General features: G+C 43.7%; 1 long non-coding RNA gene across 6 annotated transcripts in view; it reads right to left on the reverse strand.

The window, feature by feature from the left end:
• The window catches only part of LOC123790212 (uncharacterized), a 53,231-nt gene that overhangs the window by 2,229 nt on the left and 29,800 nt on the right, over positions 1-21,202 (reverse strand). For 3 of the 6 annotated variants that reach the window (XR_015724552.1, XR_015724551.1, XR_006779040.2), the window contains one exon: positions 9,706-11,012. The exons of 1 other annotated variant lie outside the window; for it this stretch is intronic. This is a non-coding gene — a long non-coding RNA (uncharacterized LOC123790212). Of the gene's footprint in view, positions 1-9,705; positions 11,013-19,542; positions 19,862-21,202 lie in introns of those variants that run through there. 2 more of the 6 variants (XR_015724549.1, XR_015724550.1) reach the window with 2 other exon arrangements.

A 21,202-nucleotide genomic window follows, 5' to 3' on the forward strand; every position in this document is an offset into this window, starting at 1 on the left:
ATTCCCTGCCACTCTCCTTGCCCCACACCATAAACTAGAGGTCACTTTTGGGATACTTTCTGTTCCTGGGAACTACCGTGCTCCTGGAAGGCAGTCATTTCAGAGCCTTGGGTGCTTATAATGGGATGCCCAAAGGCAGGGCAGATGTGTGTGACTCATGCCACCTTTCCCACATGCAGGACAGAGAGCAAAAATTGATCACAGGGGCGCCTGGGTGGCATAGCGGTTAAGCGTCTGCCTTCGGCTCAGGGCGTGATTCCGGCGTTATGGGATCGAGCCCCACATCGGGCTCCTCCGCTAACAGCCTGCTTCTTCCTCTCCCACTGCCCCTGCTTGTGTTCCCTCTCTCGCTGGCTGTCTCTATCTCTGTCAAATAAATAAATAAAATCTTTTAAAAAAAAAAAATTGATCACGGGGCGCCTGAGTGGCACAGCGGTTAAGCGTCTGCCCTGGGCTCAGGGCATGATCCCGGCGTTCTGGGATCGAGCCCCACATCAGGCTCCTCTGCTATGAGCCTGCTTCTTCCTCTCCCACTCCCCCTGCTTGTGTTCCCTCTCTTGCTGGCTGTCTCTCTGTTGAATAAATAAATAAAATCTTTAAAAAAAAAAAAAAAAAAGAAAGAAGTTTAAAAAAAAAAAATTGATCACAACACTCCCACTGAGGTCAGATGCAGGTAAGAATTCTAACACAGGTCTCTGAGAAGTCACTGCCGTGGGTCTGGGGCTGGCAGGTAAATTACAATCCATCCACCTCCTCTTGCCATCTGTGTGTTTTTGACTAAGTTCAAGAGAAGTTCAGGAAAGGAAGAAATGGTCATAGGTCCAGGAGTGGATGGGAAAGATGCCACAGGGGAAGGCAATTGTAGCCTTATCCTGAAGGATCCATCAAATTTGGGTAGAGCGGGCACATAGGGAAGAGGAGAGAGGAAGAATGTTTGTTGTGCTGAAGTTTTGTGCACTTTAAAAAAAGGTAGTCAAATCTATGTCTCTCTCTCTCTCTCTCTTTTTAATGACTTCTTCCTTTAATTTAGGAAGATCCTTCGCATCCCCAAGATCGTGAAAACATTTACCTATATTTTTTCCTAGTACTTTTCTTTCTTACATGGACATATTTGATCAAGTTCAGTTTATTTTTGGGGTAAGGAATATGATAGGAATCCAGGGGGGTTTTTTGTTTGTTTGTTTGTTTGTTTGTTTGTTTGTTTGTTTGTTTGTTTTAATGGCTAGCTAGATCTCATACTATTTGTGGAATAATCATTTAAAAAGTGTCCATCATATACAAAATCTCCTTGTATATATGAGCTTATTTCTGGAACTCTGATTCTTTTTTCACTTATCTCTTCAAATGCTTATTGTGAGTCCTGCTTTTTTGAAAACTCAATTCACAAAATCCTCACATACAAATTCGATCTAAGGAAATAGAATTCTTTAGGCTGCTGCCCTAACTGTCCTGAAATGACTCAATTTTTCAAAAGCTTAAATACACACACACACACACGCGCGCGCACACACACACGCCTTTTTTTGAGAGAAAGAGAGCATGTATGCACATGCTGGGGGGTGCGGAGAGGACAGAGAATTTTTTTTTTTTTTTAAGATTTTATTTATTTATGTGACAGAGAGACAGCCAGCGAGAGAGGGAACACAGCAGGGGGAGTGGGAGAGGAAGAAGCAGGCTCATAGTGGAGGAGCCCGATGTGGGACTCGATCCTGGTACACCGGGATCACGCCCTGAGCCGAAGGCAGACGCTTTAATGACTGCGCTACCCAGGCGTCCCGAGGACAGAGAATCTTAAGCAGGCTCCATTCTTAGTGCAGAGCCCAACTTGGGGCTCCATCCCACGACCCCAAAATCAGGACCTGAGCCAAAATCAAGAGTTGGGTGCTCAACGGACAGACCCACCTAGGCGCCCCTATATACCTTTTTTTAATATAACAGCTTTATTGACATATAACTTGCATTCTATACAATCAATCCATTTAAAATGCACAATTCAGTGGTTTTTTGTATATTTGCAATGTGCCACAATCAATTTTAGAACATTTTCCTCACCCTAAAAAGAAGCCCTGTATCTATTAGTAGTCATTCCTCATTTCCTCCCAACTGCTGCCCCTGCCAGCCCCTGGCAACCACTAATCAACTTTCTGTCTCTGCAGATTTGCCTAGCTTGGTCATTTCATATAAATAGAATCACACAATGTGTGACCTTTTGTGTTTGGCTTCTTTCACTTAGCAGAATTTTTTCGAAGTTCATCTGTATAATAGCCCATTTACATACTTCACTTCTTTCTACTGTTGAATAACCTGTGGTATAGGTATACCATACTTTGTGTAACCATTCACCAGTTAATGGATATTTTGGTCATTTCCACGTTTTGGCTATTACGAATAATGTTGCTGTGAACATTTGTGTACCAGTTTTTGTGTAAATTATACACTCCTTTTAAAAGGAGCATTATCTTAAAAAATAAAATAAAATAAAATAAAATAAAATAAAATAAAATAAAATAAAATAAAAGGAGCATTATCTTTTGCATAAAGTCATATACTTCTTTGTGAGGCTAGACCTGTGAGCTATCTTTTTAGGATGATTAAAAGGTTTATTTCTTTATACTCTTATTTCTTTAAAGCTAAATGTAATTTTATTTGTGGAGGCCTTCATCCTATCAGTCTATGTTCATGTGAACCACCATGAAGTCAAGTTAATGGAGAAATTAATGAAGACAACTGCAGTCTGATAAAGAATATGACTAGTGGGTGTTGAAAAGGATCCAGTGATAAAGATGGAGGTGGTGCTGAAATGCAATGTACAAAATCACTAACCTCACTTTTTAAAGTTCTCTTTAGGGGGTGCTTGTCTGGTTCAGTCTGGTAAAGCATGCAACTCGGGATCTCAGAGTTGTGTGTTCAAATCCTATGTTGGGGGGGTAGAGTTTACTTAAATGAATAATAGGGGCGCCTGGGTGGCTCAGTCAGGTAAGTGTCCAACCCTTGGTTTCAGCTCAGGTCATGATCTCAAGGCTGTGGGGTTAGAGCCCCATGTGGGGGGCTCTGTGCTCAACAGAGAGTCTGTTTGGGATTCTCTGCCTCTCCCTCTACCCTCCCCGTACTCATGCTGTCTCTTTCTCTTTCTAAAATAAATAAATAAAATATTTAAATAAATAATAAAATTACAAAAAATAAAAGTTATTTTCTTTGCAAGAATAGGATCCAGATAATTTAATTCATTTATTCATGACCGAGAGGTTCAATTTTTTTTTGAGGTTCAAATTTTATTTTTTTAAAAAAATCCTTTTTAGTTATTTTAGAGAAGGGGCAGAGGCAGAGGAAGAGAGAGAATCTGGAGCAGGACTCCATGCTGAGCAGCAGCCCAATGCAGGGCTCAATCTCACCACCCTGAGATCATGACCTGAGCCAAAATCAAGAGTCTGTCACTTATTTAACTGACTGAGCCACTCAGGTGCTCCGAGGTTCAGTTTTTTGTTTTTTGGGGTTTTTTTTAAGATTTTATTTATTTATTTGACAGAGAGAGAGACAGCCAGTGAGAGAGGGAACACAAGCAGGGGTAGTGGGAGAGGAAGAAGCAGGCTCCCAGCAGAGCAGGGAGCCTGATGCGGGCCTCGATCCCAGGACCCTGGGATCACTCCCTGAGCCGAAGGCAGACGCTTAATGACTGAGCGACCCAGGCGCCCCCGAGGTTCAGTTTTTAAACTATCTTAAACATCTAATAAATTTTCCTTGTTAATCCGGCCATTAGCAGGATTACCACTGACAAATTTGAATGAAATCAATCAAAGTAAGACAAACAGACATAGTTTAACAGACCATATTCCCCAGCTAGACCCTAAGTTCTTAAGAACAAAGACTGCATCTTTGTTTGTGGCAGGCACAGCATAAATATACTGTATTTGTTTACTAAGTGAAGGAAGGTGTGTCCAGAATCTGATTTCTAGCCTTTGCCCCACCCACCTGCTCCCACTCTGCTGTTTATGCTCCCCCAGAGATCTGGGCTTCACCCAGTTCTAAGGGACAGACCAGGATTTATCTAAGGCAGGCATAGCTGGAAGACTGTTTCCAGCATTTTGAAGAGAGGAAGGGGCCACATCAACTAGAAAACCAAATGGATCCTGTTTGGTCACGTCCTTTATCTGCCAATTTTGAAAGGAGAGAAATTTCTTCATACTTTGGACTTTGTACCGAAAAACAAAAACAAAACAAACAGAAAAGAGTTTAAATACTAAATAACATTGACTTGGCCAAATCCCAAAGGTGGCTGTGGAAGTGAACAGACCTTGCGTCATAAGCCTCACATGTAAGCCTCACACGTAACCCTCGTCGCAGGGCTCCCTCCTGACCCGTCGGTGGCGTTTCATTGCAGCTCTGGGACAAACAGAATAAGCAGACCTTTCAATCACATCCAGGTAGTCAATGCTGGTAGCCCACATTGTGCAAGAAGCACCTTCATGGACCAGACAGCCATGGATTCCGCCAGGCATGCGGACGGCAGCCTGCAGGGATGTCCAAAAAGCCCCTTTCGGCCAAAGGCCTCTTTGCTCCTCCTTACTTAAACCTTGCCAGACATGCCACACCAGAGGTGACATATTTTACCTGGAAGTGCCTAGAAAATTCTGTGAGGCTTGAAACTCAGGCCTGACCAGAAGCAGCCATTTACAGACATACCTATGGCTGGCTCCTTGGTATTACTTGATAATCAGTTCAGATGTCACCTCCCCAGAGGTGACTACCCTGCCCCTTCACAAAAACCTTAAGACCCTAAAGATGAAGCTGCTATCAGTCTCAGCCCACATGGTGCCCCAGTTCTCTCCTTAGCCACAGAGCCTCAGTAAGGATGAAGGGGGGCAGAGCCACCATCCGAAAGGGTGGTGGTGGTGGTTCTTTTGATTAGTCTTTTGATTTTTTCCCTCGGTTTTATCTTCTACTCCAATGAAATGAATGATTTTCATCCTGTCCCAGAACAAATAGAGCCATGACTTATGTTTCCCAGTGTTCGCTGCTAATTTCATGCACCATCGGGATTCGTGTCCTTTCATGTTTCCCTTAAACCTTGCTTCCCCCTCTGGGATGCTGGAACATTGTGAGTAGCATATTGTCATGTGCAGGCATGCTGGGGGTTGCAGGGAGGCCAGAGCTAACTTGGGGGGAACTTAACCCTTGGTGACACCAACCCACATGAAGCTTGCCCTCCAGACTCCCCACCCTCACACTGGGGCAGCCATGGCTCACCAATCACAGCTAAGCCCGGAAACAGCCTCCCAGCTGTTCTTAACAGTACTCGGGCGGCCATCACCAACTGAACTTAATTGGCACTATTTGGCAGTCCTGCTTGATTTATTATAATAATTGAAAAAGAAGAAATAAATCTGTCCTCAAACTGGATTCAGCTATACTGTTGCTCAAATCATGTTCCCAGTACACAGAGGGCTATTTCATGAATTTTCCCAGCACCAGAAGTCTATAAGGTGAGAGGACCCCTTGTTCTTTTAAGGAGGAAGGGAATTTCTCTGAAAACATCTTTTAAAAATAAACTTAAATGCTTTTAAAGCATGGAGAAGTACAGAGAAGAAAACATTTAATGGCCTATGCTCTCACTGACCAGATCACTCCTGTTGATATTAGATAATAATTTTAACATTAGAATAGCAGTACATATATATAAAGTTTGAAATCTTAATTAAGTATAAAATAACAAGTGATAATTTCTGTTCCTGCCTTTCTGAATAGTAACAAGTACTATTTATTAGTAGTTTTTTATGGATCCTCCCAGATAAAATATTTCTATGTATACACACATTCTTTAAAATTTACCAAAAAGGAGGCGCCAGGTGCAGTCAGTTAAGAGTCCGACTCTTGGTTTCAGCTCAGGTCATAAGATCGAGCCCCACGTCGGGCTCCACGCTGAGCATGGAATCTGCTTGAGACTCTCTCTCCCTCTCCCTTTGCCCCTCCACTCCCCAAATAAATAATCTTTAAAAAACATAAATAAAATAAAATTCACCAAAAAAAAAAAAAATTTACGAAGAGAGCAAGACTATGCTCTAGATCACGTTCCACGCCTTACTTTTTTTCTTCTTACCAAATAATACATCTTGGCATTCTTCCCTGATCCACCTCATTCATTGTATCAGCACATGGGTTTTCAACACAGGGAGGTGCCATACTTTAATCAGTACCCTATTAATGGCAAAGCACTTTTTAAAAACTTCAAGGGGTCCCTTGGCAGCTCATATGCTATTTACCAGCAAGAGAATAGAGAACCGTACTTCATTCATTCACTCAAAAGCCTACAGCTCCAAAGATTCTTCAGCTTGGTCCACAACATCTGGCAAATAGAAACTACAAAGCAAAGCATCAGCAGAGCTGGGGGTGGAAGTGGGGTATAAAACAAGTCATTTGCAATGCATCAGAATGAAGATCACTTGTAATGATGTAACACTGACAGTGCTCGGAGACTCAGTCATGTGATGGGGCCAGGGGTATTATCCTGGGTGACATCAATGCCACATCGCTTCACACAGACTTCAGATGAACAGTGTCTCAGGAGCCCTCCAGCACTGAAAATACCTTATTTTATTCAGAATGGGTATATTCTCTAGAGAGGCTGAGTCCACAGAGCAGCTATGCTTTCCTATCACCAAGGTGCCTGGATAGTAGGACCATCTTTTATGTGTGTGTGTGTGTGTGTGTGTGTGTGTGTGTGTGTGTGTGTGTTTTAACTCTCCAGGGAAAGAGACCTTTGCTTTGTCCAGTTCTAATTCTACTAGGGAACTGGAGTGATCATTTCAGGTAAAAATGAAACTAGCCTCTTTTGACCACTTGTTAACTGTGTGTCTTAGGCACATCACCTAACTATTCTAAGCCTATAAAATGGCCCTAATGATGCCTATCCCATAGGGTTGTTGGAATGATTAGCTGGACAAGATATATCCACAGGAAACATAAGGCATGCCCCCACTTGTGTATTTAAACACATATCTAATATGTTAATCTGCAAAGAGAGATGTCTGAGAAGTTGTTCACCAAAACAGTAATCCTGGTTTTCTCCAGGGTGGGATTTCTGGAGGTTTTTTCCTTAGTTTTTTTCCATACTGCTTGGTTTGTTTATTTGGGGGATTTAAGATTTTTTTTTTTTACAATGATCAGGAAAGACTTTTATAAAAAACATAAAACCATTTTCAAAGTGAGACAATGTATATAAAGAAAATCACACACAGTAAGTGCTCAAACAGTGGTAGATGTTATTACTTGAAAACTTGTCATGAAAAGATGGGTCGTTTGATCCCAGAAAATCACCATTTAACTATATTTTAGACCCATAAAGCCCAATTCTTAAGAATATAGTCTTTGAAATCAGACAGTTCTGGGTTTAAATTCCAGTTCTGTTTCTTTTTTTCCCCTTGTCAATCTTTTTAGATGCCACATCTTGAGCAAAACAGCTTTGATTCTTCCCTCTGTAAAATGAAATGCTTTTCCCCTCATCCAATCACCCAAATCCTGCACAACCTTCAGAGCCTTCAGTGTTTTCAGCTGCCCTGAACACATGGAATTCCTGGAATACTTGCAGACTTGGTCATTTTTTAGGGTCCTGGATATAATCATGGAACCTGGTCACTGTCAACACAGCTAATTCCCTACACAATATCTATTCTTTCCTCTCTCTTTATCAACAGAACTTAAATTTCATGCAAGGCAGCAATGTGCCCAATTAAAAATACCTACCAGACTTCCTTGCAGTTAGGGGTGGTCATGTGATCCAGTTTGACCAATGAAATATAAGAAGTATTCTTATATATTACAAGAGACTGCCAAGAAAATTGTGTCCCTGATCACAAAGGATATGTTCAGCTTTCATATATTCTTTGCCCTTAACTCTTTCCCCTGTTCCTGCCTAAAGCAAGACAATGACACTTAGAGAGTCAGTAGCCATTTTTGCAATTATAAGAACCACCCACCAAGAATGACAGAGTAAGAAAGCAGAAGTCAGTTCTTTGCTGACTTTCACAGAGATGCTATACAGATCCTGGGCCACATACCCTAGACTCCCTGCTAGTGAGAAAAAGAAATCTTTACCAGGTTAACCCACTGCTGTCTGGATTGTTACATGTAGCCAAATGCAATCCCAAGTGAATACACTACTTTATAGTTAGGATTCAAATAAGATGTTTGTTAAGCACTTAGCCTAGTGTCTGGAACATAGGAATAACTTAATGAATTATTTGTTGATGAGTTCTAATTTTCTTCCTAGTAAGACGGAATCAGGAATTGAAAATAGAGTCTATGACACAGACTGTAATAGAGAGTTGGGAATTTTACTTACTCATTCGTTTGTAAAGTTCTTAGGCTCATGCCCAGCAGACAAGAAGCACTTTACAAATATTTGATAAATAAATAAAATCCTAACAAATGTTTACTGAATGCCCACAATGTGTCAGGCACTGTTCTAGATGCTGGGACTACAGCAGCAAGAAAGACAGTATTCCTGCTCTTAAAGCACTTGCATTTTAGAAAGAATAAGAAGAAATGAACAATAAGCAAATAAATGAATACACAAGGAATTTCATGAAAATAAAAGAGGATGATGTGATAGAGACACAGAACTCCCTAGGTAGGCTATATAGGGAAGGCATCTTCGAGCAGGAGACACTGAAGATAAGACCTGATCCATAAGAAGGAGCCAACGCCGCAAAGGTCTGGGGTAGAACACTGCAGACAAAGGGAGGCTTGTCAAAAGTCCTAAGAAGGTAGGTATGAGTTTGTCGTTATGAAGGAATAGTGTTCCTGAAATCACCAAAGGGTTGCATTTGCAAGCACAGAGAGGAATGCATACAGAGGGTAAATCCACATTTTATACTGCTTTAAATGTATACAGTTTGGGGGACCCTCTTTAAGGAAAAGAATATGAAAGTACAAATCTAAAATGGGGCTGTGGAAGGGAGCTTTTCAAGTGAAGTGAGTGGCTCTCAGACTTAAGCTGCACGAACTGCAGCGGAAATCTATTTCAGGTTGGACCTGGGGTGATAGAGAAAAGTAGATTTATTTACATATGAGTTATTCATACTCTTTTGGTAGTCAGAGACCCATCTGAGGTAGATGGAGTGAAAAAGTTGACATTTATAAGGATCCGGGATATCTCACAGGACCCAGGGGTGAGAACCTAGCTGGGCCAAATATACATTGCAACCAGAGTCTCAAACACAAGCAGGACTCCCCATGTTTTATCTCTTTCTAAACCTATACATGTGCTGCATTCTTATTTTTCTCTTTGAAGATCAACTCCGTGTGCTTTTCTGACACAGGGAGCAGAAAACCATGGCCGCGCATGTTACATCCTGCAGCCCCCAGCACCGGTTCCCAGGCCAACTTCCCAGGGAAGCAGTCTGACTGACAGATTGAGACAGGCGTCCATCCTTGAGTCAAAAAAACCCAGCATGATGGCAATGAGGAGACCACTCAACTGTGAGATGGGGACAAAGGCAGTCGCCTGAAAAAGAGGAATCATTGTGAGCGGGGAAGCAAACCGGAGATGTGTCTGCCTCACCTGTTAGTCTCTGACTATAGAGCAGCGCCGTCCAACAGAAACACGATGCAACCGCACCGATGTGAGCCGCGTATGTCATTGAACATTTTCCAGCAGATGCATTACAGGAATACAAAGAAACAGATGAGATTAATTTTAAAAATCTACTTTATTGAACTCACCATATTCAAAATACTATTACTTTAACATATGTGATATACAAATATCTTACGTTCTTTTCTACATAGGAAGTCTCTGAAATCCAGCTTTGAATATCTGTATTTCAGCCCATCTCAATGCGGGCCAGCCACGTTGCAAGCGCTCCGGAGCCACAGGCAGTGGCGGCTCCCATGCTGGACAGGCAGGTCTAGATTTCTTGGCTGAGGTCTGGTTGAGGCTGCTACTCACATCCCAGCAGGCCCAAGTCCGTCATGATCAAACAGCATTCTCTTGCCTGGCGCAGTTGTCATTACTGCGCGTCTGCTCTTGGGTTCTGATAAATGTGCAGGATTAATCATCACTGGCTTTCAAAGTGCACACAGCACAAGCACATTTGCTGCCAAATTGCAATTACAGAGTTCTTTCTCTGATGGATCCAGAGTTTAATGTCTTTGCACTTCCTTTATTCCAGAAATGAGATTAAAGCCACACACACACACACACACACACACACACACACACACACACAAAAGGCCCGCAGAAACCTACAGCTCCATCAGCAAATCGTTCAGCCTTGGTAGGAAGGTCATTAGACTGGTTTTATAGAGAGTCCATAAAGCATCAGGAAAACAGATAAATGTCAAAATCCTGGTTGCTCAGCTGCACTTCAGCTCAGCCTCCCAAAGGTAATAAATGCATCTCTCCAAAGAGGATCTGCTTTCTCTTCAGTTCGCTGCATCCAGGTAAATAAACAGTACAAAGCATATTTCTTTTTCATTACGTGTATTTTCCCCCCAAGTTGTAGCCAACACAGATGTGTATACAGGTTAGATCTGCTCCATCTCACTTGGAGAGACTAGTTTCTCTTCTGGCTATTGATTTTTCAGATCACTTCGGTTGAAAAGACAAGATGTGACTGGTTTAGAAGTCTCTTATTTTTTTTGTCTACAGGCAGTTTGTGATGGTTGCCTAGTAAATTGACAGCTACTATACATCGGGCATTTCTTGTGTGCCAGGCAATGTGCTAAGTGCTTACAGACATCACGTTAGTCAATTTTTGCAACAACGCCATAGGTTAGTACTATTATTAACATCCCCAACTTGTACAGGAGGAAACTGAGGTTTGACAATGCTAAGTGACATGCCTGAAGTCACATGGTTACTAAGCAATAAATCCAAGATTTGAACCCAAGTTGCCTCACTTAAGTTGCTACGGTCTGCATATCAATTTGGGGTAATTTCTGAAACAGAAGGCCATCCGGGTCTCCAGGGACCAGAACTTTCACCTGAAGACTTCTTGGGGCATCTGAGAAGGTGTCTGAGAAGAGAGGATAGTGGAATGAGGTCATCAGCGGGCAAGGCTGCAAGGTGGCAAAATGGAGCTCCTTTTAAGTGGGAAAAATAAAGACAGGTGGGCAAATGCCTGGGGAGGAAGCAGTTGACCAACCCTGACAAAGAAAGGCTGGACTCTCCTCGGCCCCCAGTGTAAACCAGCTCTGACCTTATTCAGCAGCCTTGAACAAGGCACCTGGCTTTCAGGGATGTAAAGATAATGGCTCTGCCAGGCCTCCCTGAGGGCCTATTTGGATTAACTAGTTAATGGTTATATACTAGTTTGAGTAGGCAAAGGGCCCAATAAAATCTTTACTCAAGCCTTTTTAGCATAGAACTGAGCCCCCGTTGATAATAAATGTGAAAGGAAGATCAGGCCCTCTTCAGTTTTATTGCTTTAATTGAGCCATTTGGCAGTACTAGGCCAGTCAAGAAAATAATAGCATGCCCACATTAATTAGCCAACTTGACTCTGAGAGACAACACCAGTAATGTTCTGAGGACCTGAATTTAATGTTGGTAACCTCAAGTGGAGGGCTGGCTTTGGATAAATATTTGTTGAATTACTAAATGCACAAATTCGATGTTTGCTCAAGCACCTACTAGGTGCCAAACAGTGGACTGCAAATATCAGGCTTTAAAAAGCCACCTTTCTGATGTAAATATTTTGTCTGGAGATTGGGAATGTTACCATATCATACCGAACGTGGATTTCTCCATCACTGAGTTTCTGCACAATCAGCAGTAAAATAAACTATCAAAGTACTCAACAATCCCACTTAACAGCAAATTAACAAAAAATTTCTCATAGCAAAGAGAAATTGAAAATTCAATAGCAGCTCTCTTGGCAGAATGGCCCTGGAAGACAGAAATCTTCATTTGCCAAACACAGGAAATATAAGAGAATTTTCAGGAGCTATTTTGATAACAACTATAAATTTTAAAATATGCAGAATATTTTCATCCTTTAAAGGACCAGATTTCCACAAGGCAAGAGTATGTAAGTTCCCAGTTAGAGGTGAAGTCAATCTCAATTATGTAACATCCTCCTGTCAATTCTTACCTGTTTGGAAAAATGTGAAATGTGCAAGTTTCCATAGAAATAACCAGGCAATTGTCCAGCTGGTTTTAAAAGTGGCTAAACCCTATTAATCATTTAATACCTTACCTCATGTGAGATAAACACAAGGGAAGTCACTGCCAGGCTACAGTATTTTCTCAAACCCTAATTTGTTCATTCATTCTTTTATTCATTTTACTAAAATAAACTGAGGGCCTACTCTATGCCAGGCATTGTTCCAGGGAAGCATGAACAAACCAAGATCACCTGTCCTCCTAGAATCTACATTTTATTTATTTTTAATTTACTTACTTTTTAATATTTTATTTACTTATTTTTCAGAGAGAGAGAGAGAGAGAGAGGGCGCAGGTGTGGGCACAAGCAGGGCGAAGGGCAGAAGGAGAGGAAGAAGCAGGCTCCCTGACAAGCAAGCAGCCCAACGCAGGACTCCATCCCAGGACCACTGGATCATGACCTGAGCCGAAGGCAGACACTTAACTGAACAAGCCACCCAGGTATCCCTAGAATCTACATTTTGGCAAACGCTTTCAATTCCCAATAGAACCCAAGTATGCTTCAAGTTGTAGTTTAACAAAACGAGAAATAGCCTTTTGGGCTAGCCCTCAGATTTCCTCATGTCAATTCATTCTTTCAGCAAATACTAACTACTGGGCTACTCTGAAACAATACAAGTACCTATCCAGACGGCAGTCATGTTTTCAACAGATCTCACTGTCTAAATGGAAACACAAGGCATTTACAACAACAACAAGAAGAACAATAACAACAACAACAACCCCCCCCCAACACTACAAGGTATTAAATGCCATGAGCAAAGCAGATAGAATGCTGTGAAAATTCAGAGAAGAAAATTCATCTTCATGGAGAAGGTAACTAGGAGGCATTTGATTTAGGATTTAAAGGACGAGGGATGCCTGGGTGGCTCAGTTGGTTAAGCATCTGACTTTTAGTTTTTCCTGGGTCATGATCTCAGGGTTGTGAGATGGAGCCCTGAGTTGGGCTCTGCCCTGGGCTTGGAGCCTGCTTAAGCTTCTCTCTCCCTCTGCCGCTCCCCACCTCCCTCTCGAAAGAAAGAAAGAAAGAAAGAAAGAAAGAAAGAAAGAAAGAAAGAAAGAGAAAGAAAGAAAGAAAGAAAGAAAGAAAGAAAGAAAGAAAGAAAGAAAGAAAGAAAGAGGGAGGGAGGGAGGGAGGGAGGGAGGGAGGGAGGGAGGGAGGGAGGATGAATGAATTTAAAGGATGAGTATGATTTGCACATGTAAAATGACAGGAGGTGGGGCATACAAGGATGACAGACCCTCTGTAAATGATCAAAAGTAACGTCTTAGTTTCTTAAATACACGTTGGTAAAACAAATCTCTGTAAGCTGTTATGGACTGAATGTTTGTGTCTCCCCCGAATTCGTACGATGAAGCTCTAATCCCCAGTCGTACTGGAGGTAAGGCCTTTGGGAGGCAATTAGGTCACGAAAGTAGAACTCGCATGATGGGATTCATGCCTTTACAAGAGATAATCTTTCTCTCTGCCACGCGAGGATACAGCAAGAAGGTGTCATCTGTAAACCAGGAAGAGGGCTTGCACCAGAACCCTACCATGCCTGCACCCTGATCCTGGACTTGCAGCTTCCAGAACTCTGAGAAATAAATGACTGATGCTTAAGCCACCTCATCTGTGATATCTTGTTATAGCAGCCCAAACTAAGACAAATGCAAACCTTGCTTTCAAACTTGTTTATCTAAATGAAGTTAGAGCAGCTATTGTCCTTAATTCAACTGGATGCTCAAGGTCAACCTACAGTGAAAAGTCAAAAAAGTGGAAAATCAGTTTCATCTCACATGTTCATGATGGAACTGGCAGCTCCAAGTGTTGCATTGGAAAGAATCCTGAGACTTCATTAAGGTTCAGCAGGAAAGGGCCTGTGATTGATTAGTTATGTCTGCCACAGGCACAGGCTTTATATGTGGTGGGTGATTTATTTCCCATCCCTGGGTTAAAGTCAGACATCTGAATTGCCCAGGCAGGAATGCTGTGCCAGTGTAGTTGTTGTTGTTTAAGATCTTATTTATTTATTTATTTATTTATTTATTTATTTATTTATTTATTTAAGAGTGCGTGTGCACTCATGCTGGCAGGAGCAGAGGGAAGGGAAAAGGACTAGCAGACTCCTTACTGAGCCTGGAGCCAGAGGAGGGCTCTACCTTGGGCTTGATCCCAGGACTCTGAGATCATGACCTCAACCAAAGTCAGATGCTTAACTGACTGAGCCACCCAGGCCATCTGCCACAGTGGTTTTAAAACTGTTTTAGCGGCAAGACCCTTTGTTCAAATGAAATCTTACTCAAATTCCAATATTTTGAAGAGTGGAGCTGCCCTGTTTAACAGGGAAGTGGGATGTCTGGCGTCCCACCGACCCACCCTCCTTGCTCACAGTGGCACCAAGAGCACAGCCTGAAAATCACTTTATGAGACTGTTGCTTTCTGTGTTGCAAGAATGGCATTTAATAATTTGTTTGGTTCATGTTTAATTCCACAAGAAGGATGATAATCACTATTTTACGGATGCAAAGACTGAGGTCCCAAGAAGTTCAGTGATAAGCCGGAGGCTGACCACAGAAGTTGGTGAGGAAGTCAAGGCTAGAAGCAGGGCCTCCCCGCTCTTAGGGGCAGGGTGTGGGATGCCTCTAGTGCCACAGCGCCACCAGAGCTTGCCAGGGGCTGAACAGCGGAGACTCCTCCAGAAGAGAGTTGGGTGGGGTTGAGATAAACACGAGGAAACACTGTCTGAAATTCTGCCTTGCTCTGCCCTCCCCTACATACCTTTTCCACAAGCCCTGCCGTCAACGACACGTTAGAGGTCCCGGGGACTCAGATTTCCTTCTCAAGTCCTGAGACTTGCAGGAGAGGTGGCAACCTGAGCATGATCTCTCCTCAACTCTTTCTAAGGGGCCGGAGTGGCCAGAGGCTGAGGTACGGACGTCACGGTGAGTCTGCACGTAAGGCACTTTACAAATTCCACACGCTTCTGTCACCTCACCAAGCCCACGGCGCTCTGCCCCTCTTCACCACCAGCGCTTGCAGCCTGGACCGCTGCGCCAGCCTCCCCTCCCACCTCCTCTCCCCTCGCCAGCCCTGGCCTCACCTTGTTCCCTTCTACTCTCCGCACTGCGGGAAGCCATCTTGGAATAACGCGCATCTGACCTGGTCACTCCTCCACTTAAATCCTTCAACGGCTTCCCGTGGTCCTTCGTTCCCAATGGAAAGAGCACTTTCTGGTGAGAAAGTGTGTGTGGGCGTGTGTTGCCGTGTGCACGCACACTCTCACAGAGGGAGGTTTACGATATTCAAACTGGAACATGACTGTACCACAGGCTCCACACGATACGCAGCAAGGTATGTTTATTCAGGTCCTGCCTCATTCCACAAAGGACCTGGGTATATGATATGTCTCCTGGGCAAGCAACCGCAGGATGCTTTCTCAGCTATGTTTTGGAAGCATCAGTCCTGTGGTACGAACCAACCATAATGTAAAATAAAAATAAGTTAGTGTTTTATTATCCAAAAACTCTGAGAGGAAACTAAGGGACAAATGAGGGCGGAGGTGCTCTACCACAGCATCAAGATGATATCTAGATCACTGAAAGGGCATTCCGAGGTGCATTCGGAGAAACTGAGTCATTACCTAACACAGTAGCCCGTGTGTCAATATTACCCCACCACTGGCCCCTAGGTCCTAAGTCAAGGGGGCTTCCCCCAACCATCTCCTCACAATTTAGAAAAAAGGCCCTTTCTGATAGCTTTGCCTTTGTGGCTCAATATATTTCTTTTTATTTTAAAAATACATATTTTGGGGCACCTAGCTGGCTCAATTGGTAGAGCATGTGATTCTTGATCTCGGGTCATGACTTCCAGCCCCACAATGGGGTCAGAGATTACTTTTTAAAAAATTAAAACAAATAAAAAACTTAAAAATATGTATTTTAAGTAATTATTTTTTGAGAAAGAAGAACAAAGCCAGAGGCATCATAGTCCCTCATTTTATTTATTTATTTAAATATTTTATTTATTTATTTTGAGAGAGAGAGAGCTCACGAGTAGGGGGGAGCAGCATGCCCAAGGAGAAGCAGACTCCCTGCTGCTGACGTGGGACTCCATCCCAGGGTCCTGGGATCATGACCTGAGCCGAAGGCAGATGCTTAACCTACTGAGCAACCCAGGCGCCCCTCCCTGATTTTAACTGTACTATAAAGCTATAATAATCAAAATAGTATGGTGGCATTAAAACAGACATACAGGGAGGAAAAAGGCATCTAGATTAATCAAACAGAATAGAGGGCCCAGAAATAAACCCATATGTATATGGTCAATTAATTTACAACAAAAGAGCCAAGACTATACAAAGGGGAAAAGACAGTCTCTTCAATAAATCATGACCTGAAACCATAAAACCCTTATAAGAAAACACAGGCGGTAAATGCTCTGATGTCAGTGTTAGTGATGTTTTGGATCTGACACCAAAAGCAAAGTCAACAAAAATAAACAATAAACAAACACACAAGTGGGACAACATCAATTTGAAAAGCTACTGTACAGCAAAAGAAATCATCAAGAAAATGGAAAGGTAACTCACTGAATGGGAGAAAATATCTGCGAATCATATATCTGATAAAGGATTAGTATCCAAAATATATAAAGAATACATGTAACTCAATAGCAAAAAAAAAAAAAAATTGGATTAAGAAATGGGCAGAGGAAAAAAAAAAAAGAAAGAAAGAAAGAAATGGGCCGAGGATCTGAATAGAAATTTTCCAAAGAAGACATACAGATGGACAACAGGTCCATGAAAAGGTGCTCAACATCACTCATCAACAGGGAAATGCAAATTAAAGCCACAGTGGGATATCACCTCATATGTGTTAGAAGGGCTGTTATCAAGAAGACAAGAAATAGTAAGTGTTGGCAAGGATGTGGGAAAAAGGGAACCCTTGTGCACTGTTGGTAGAAATGAAAATTGGTGCAGCCACTAAAGAAAACAGTGTGGGAGTTTCTCAAAAAATTAAAAATAGAACCACTATAGGATCCAGCAATTCCACTTCCAGGTATTTAACAGAAGAAAATGAAAACACTAACTCGTGTCCATTGCAGTATTATTTGCAATAGCCAAGACATGGAAACAATCCAAGTGTCTATGGATGGTAAATGGATAGAGAAAAAGAATGCATTCGTGTGGAATATTATTCAGCCATAAGAAAGAACAAAATCCTGCCATTTGCAACAACATGAATGGAGCTTGAGGGCATTATGCTAAGTGAAATAAGCCAGTCAGAGAAAGACAAATACCATATGCTTTCATTTATATTGGGAATCTAAATAAAACAGAACAACAAAAAAAGTAAGTTCACGGGTAAAAAAGAATGATCATTGCCAGAGGTGGGGGTGGGGGTTCAGGTGAAATAGGCGAAGGGGGTCAAGAGGTACAAACTTTCAGGGAAAAAAAAAACCACTTACTTTAAATTAGGCAACACTTAATGTTTCAAAATTCCAAAGGTAAAAAAATACCTGTAGTAAAGGCTCCTTCCCACCCCTGCCTTTCAGCTACCCTGCTGCCCTCTGGAGACGCAATCATTGTTACTAGTTTCTAGAAGTAGTCTATGCATACATAAGCCTGCATATTCACACTTTTTATTTTCATTCAAATAGTGGAATTATATTCCCAGTGTCCTTTGCCTTGCTTTCCACCCCCCCCCCACCTTGCTTTTTCACTCAACAATTTATCCTGAGGTCCAGCTTCATTACATGTGACTGTCACGAACCGTGGCTGGGCTGTGTCCTTGGGATTCTTCATGGGCATGAGGGGTTTTGTCCCCGCTAAAACAAAACTGACTTGGGGCTGGGGAGTTGGACCCATATTTATTCATATTTACTGACCCTTGAGCTCATCACCTGGGGAAGGGCAGCTGGTGTCTGGGGCCAACCAGGCAGTACCTGCGGTCACTCAGCACCAGCCTTTCTCTGCATATCACTCAAGGACCCTTGTTTCTTCTTAGAGCTTTTAAGTCATTTTTAATTACATAGGAAATACATGAATATATTTCTGCAGAAAAAAAAAAAAGTTGACTAATTCAGTTGAAGTAAAAAAATCCCCTTTGATTCCCCAAACCTATGACAACTCCCTACCCAGAAGTGTCTACCAAAGCTTGGGTGTTTTAAGCCTTTTGCTTTGTGGGGAAGATTGTTGTGTTGTGTTTTCCTACGTGGGATCATATTCTTTGTATTGTACCACTTGCTTTTCTCATTTAACATTTTGTCTTGGCCCTATTTCCACTTCAGGGTATGGAGTGGGCACGATTCTATTGTATGGATGTACCATAGTTTATGCAAGGACCGTCCTCTTGATGAGCATTTTGGTTGTTCCTAATCTTTCAACATCCAAATAAACTGGCTTCTTTTCCCGTATCACAGCATATGGCAAGGCAGCTCCCTTCCCAGGATTTCTGTAGATTTCAAGGTTGCTTATGTTTTCCTGGTCACATCCTGTCCCTATTCAGTTCTTGAATCCACTCGGGGCTTCTCTATTCTCACCTCTCTCCCCACGCTCATCCTTGCAACTCTTCCTTCTATATTCTTCCAACACCAACAATTTCACTGAGATTTGTGGGTGAAGGAGAGGGGTCACAACACTCTTCCCCTATCTCCACCCTTAGGCTCCCAGCAAGTCCAGTTGGGGTTACCTACAAATTCTACTGCTCCAGTACTCTGGGCGAGGCCACCATGAGCTCCCACGAGGGTCACTGTGGCAGTCTCCTGGCTGGCCCCCTGCTTCCACGCCTGCCTTCCTAAAGTCCATCATCCACCATGCTAGCAGAGGCCTTGGAAAACATAAACCAGATCACTTCCCTCTCCTGCTTAAAACCCATCAGTGCTTCCCGTTGCCTTCAGAGTGAAACCCAGGCTCCATGGCAAAGCCGACAAGACTCTGTCCAATCCCTCCTGCTGCTTCTCCAGCTCCATCTTCTGTGGCCTCACAACCCACCCCCCTTCTCCTCCTCTAACCACCATACCACCCGGCCTGGGCCTCTGCACTGGCTCTTCCCCGGAACACTCCTCACACCACAGCAGCTTCAGTGGCTCCTTCTCAGCTGACCAAATGCAGTGCAGAAAGGCCTTTCCGGACCACCCTATGCTAGTCAGCCGACCCCTCCAATTTCTCTGGCTCATACCGGTTTATTACTGTTTACTGTCTGCACCCCACAAAACCGTGAGCTCCGCTTGGGCAGGCACTTTGTCTCGTTCGCTGCTCTGCACCCGATGCCTTGTACAGGAGGTGCTCAGTACCCAATGGCTGAACAAATGAACAGACCACATCTAAAAAAAAAAAAAAAAAAAAAAAAAAAAAAAAAAAAAAAACACTAAGAGGAAGCCTCCAGAGGGATGTGTGATTGGAAGATGCACTCCGAGTGAGGGTCCCAAGGGAGCTATCTCTCCATACAGGAGCCTGGTTCCTCATTGAGACAGGTGTAGGTTGGAGCCAGGAGGGAGGCCCCAGAGTCCCAGCGCCTCCCATGGCCTCCTGAGATGGGAGAGGGAATGTCTCAGAAATGCCTTGATTGCCACAGCAAAAGCGCAGAGCCGCTGCCTCCAGTGCTGATTTCCATGCAGCCGCTGCCCTTCTTCCACTCACCAGAGAGCCCACTGAGTTGCCATAGCAACAGAGGACAGCACCAGAGTCCAAATAGGGTTGTCTGCATCTCCCAGCACGTCTGTGAGGGCGAGGAAAAGGGGGGGCTCAGTTCAGAGTTGTGCCCTTGCTCTGTCCGCCTCTGGTTGGTCCCAGTCCAAGCAAAGTGCCCTCCTCGGCCCCTCCAGCCCCACCTCACGGGAACATCGGAGGAAGCTCGCCCTTCAGCCTCCTCTCCTCTGTTTTCTCTCTCCCGCTGTGGAAGGAAGGCCTCATCTCCGTATCCTGTCCAGGCCCACAAATTGGCCAGAACAAAGGAGAAGGATTCTCTGATGGCACACAGCTCTCAAAGCAGTCTGAAGCATGTTTACTTTTTAAACACAACTTTGCTAGTCCAAACGGTCATTTCCCGGAGTTGAGTCTCCGTTGGTTGTCTTTTTGGTCCCCTTGAAGAAGCCAAACCTGGCTTTCAATCCCCAGAAGCTAAGAGCCCTTTAAGGAGGCAGCTGTGAAGCCGTTTGTATCGTTTGTCAAAACAATGACAGTAGCATTCAGCACTCTCTACGTGAGGATGTGGCGTGCGTCACTTGTCTCAACCCTGACGATCATCCTGAAAGAAGGTTAGTATAGTCCCTCTGTCCACGTAAGGAAACTGAGGCCTGATGGTTGCCGGGGTCCCACGGCTGCCATCGGAACGCTGCGCTCTGGGACTCTGACAAGCAAGCCATTGGCCACTGCTCTGCCTCGGGAGGCACAGACAGCTACACGGAGTGACACACTGTGCTTGCCCAAGCCCAGCCGGCCCCTCGAGCCCTCCCGTGGCCCCCTCCTGGCCATTGCGGCCAGCAGTTGTTGGCTCTGGCCCCACGCCACATCACCCCCACAGGGATCTGACAGCAAATAGCTCGGAGTGGGAACAAAGGCAGCTTTTTTAGCCCCTTCTTTAGAAACCTTGACTCCTCACCACAGAAGCGGCTCCTCGGATTGGCTGCTACCATGGCAACGGGCAGCTGGTCTCTGTCCAATTATGTCAGTCCAGGACAGCAGTGCCTCCGTGGCCATTTCCGGCCGAGCACCCAGCCTGCCAGTGCAGCCCTTCTGACCTCCAGGCAATTGTGAATGCCTACGCTTTCTAATTACAGCTGCCTTTCAGTTCCCTGCTCCTGATGAAACCTTTGTAATCTGCATGGAACTTCGCCTCCCAGCAGCCCCACGTCACACTCGGCTGCTGGCTCTTTATCTGTGGTTTACGAAGCACCGATTGTGTATGCAGCCTTGCCCCCAGCATGCTTGTGCACCCTGGTGGGCAGATAACTTGGACACACAAATTTCAGACATCCGGGACTCAGTGTCTGGCACGAAGATCTTTTTGCTGTAACTGTGACCTTGGAGGGGGTCTACGGTGGCCTGATTTTAAGCCTGA

The sequence above is a fragment of the Ursus americanus genome, chromosome 5 (assembly GCF_024610735.1).
Source record: "Ursus americanus isolate L20-20 chromosome 5, mUrsAme1.1.p, whole genome shotgun sequence".
In the NCBI taxonomy this organism is placed as follows: domain Eukaryota; kingdom Metazoa; phylum Chordata; class Mammalia; order Carnivora; family Ursidae; genus Ursus; species Ursus americanus.